This window comes from Vicia villosa, unplaced genomic scaffold, assembly GCF_029867415.1.
Source record: "Vicia villosa cultivar HV-30 ecotype Madison, WI unplaced genomic scaffold, Vvil1.0 ctg.001982F_1_1, whole genome shotgun sequence".
In the NCBI taxonomy this organism is placed as follows: domain Eukaryota; kingdom Viridiplantae; phylum Streptophyta; class Magnoliopsida; order Fabales; family Fabaceae; genus Vicia; species Vicia villosa.
This window is the reverse complement of record NW_026705800.1, coordinates 64,627-66,422: the sequence shown is the minus strand read 5'-3', so window position 1 is coordinate 66,422 and position 1,796 is coordinate 64,627.

Genomic DNA, 1,796 nt, shown 5'->3' with positions numbered 1-1,796 from the left:
TTTTAAAATTTAAAATAATTTTAATTAAAATAATTAAAATAATTTCACTTACAAAATGAGTTATAATTTTTTATTTATATATTTATATATTTATAATAATTATTATATATTTACAAAAAGAATTTAAAAATTGAGTGTTTTAATTTATATATTTATATAATAATTATTTTATATTTATAAAAATTATTATATATTTATATATTTGTATATTTATATAATAATTATTATATATTAATTATAAATATATTTATATATTTATATAATAATTATAAAAATTAAAAAAATGAGTGTTTTAATTTATAATAATTATTATATATTTATATATTATATATTTATATATTTCACTTACAAAATTAATAATTATTATTATATATTTATATATTTCTATTCTGATTTATAATTAAAAATGAGTTATAATTTTTTATTTAGTTTAAAAAAATTAAAAAAAGATTTTGTCTTAATTTTATTTAATGAATAAATTTTATATTTAACTCTATATAATTCAAAAGTTACTTATGAAATTAAAATGTTTTTGATTTATATAAGTTAGTAAAATAATTTTTAACTTTAAAATTGTTTAGGAAATTTTGATTCACCTTAATTTTATTGATTCACCTTCATTTTATTGATTCACCTTCATTTTATACCTATTAATTGTATTGATTCACCTTGATTTTAATTTTTTAATAATTATTGAATTCTTTCGGAAGTGTGTATCCGAAACATTCCAAGACCAATTTGGTCTTGGAATATTTCGGATATGCATCTTTGAAGACACCCCTCTCCCAAAAAGGGGGTGTTTTCGGAAATGCATCTCTGAAAACTCAAAAAAGGGGGTGTTTTCGGAAATGCATCTCCGAAAACACCTTTTTTTCGTGTTTTCGGAAGTGCATTTCTGAAAACACATTTTTTTTCAATAAAAGTACGTTTTCGGAAATGTATTTCCGAAACAAGGGGTATTTTGGTAAATTCGCCAGAGCTGACTAAGAAGGTTAGGAGGTGGGTAAAGAAATTTCCTTAATATATTCATCGATGCTTTTGCTATGAGTCTTCGAATGAAACTCATTACACTAAATAACACAATTAACTTTAATTAATATATAAAAAATTAAATAACAAATGAGTTGTTGTGATGATAAAGGTACATGTTAGGTATGCGAAATGTGGGACTCCTTAAACTGCATAGATGATAAAGTTACATGTGAGTGATGTAGAATGAAGTATCCATATGGTTGCACTATGCCAAAAAAGACCTACGAAAGCGTCTTTTTGAGCTTTAAAAGCGCTGCCGTAGGTGGCGCTGCTATAAGTTTTAGCAGCGCTTTTTGTTTAGGCAAAAGAACTGTCATAGGTAGGCCTAAGGTAGCGCTTTTTCTTGAAAAGCGCTTTCATATATAGGCCTAAGGCAGCGCTTTCCCTTGAAAAGCGCTTTCGTAGGTGGGTCTTTAGCAGCGCTTTTCTAGAAAAAGCGCTTTCTAAAGTATCCTTTAGCAGCGCTTTTTTCCAGCTTTTATGCTTTCTTTTATCATCTTAGGCAGCACTTTTTTTAAAAAGCGCTTTCGTAGGTAGGCCTTTAAGAGCGTTTTTAAAAGCGCTGTCATTGCTAAACGCAATATATTAAAGTGAAACCTGTAATTTAAGCCTCCCAGTTCGACCAGTAATATTTTTGGAAATAATCCCTAAACCTGTAATTCAAGCCTTACATATATATATATATATATATATATATATATATACCATTATTTCAACAAAAATCCGTATGTAGGACATTATATACCATTATAATCCAAAATAAA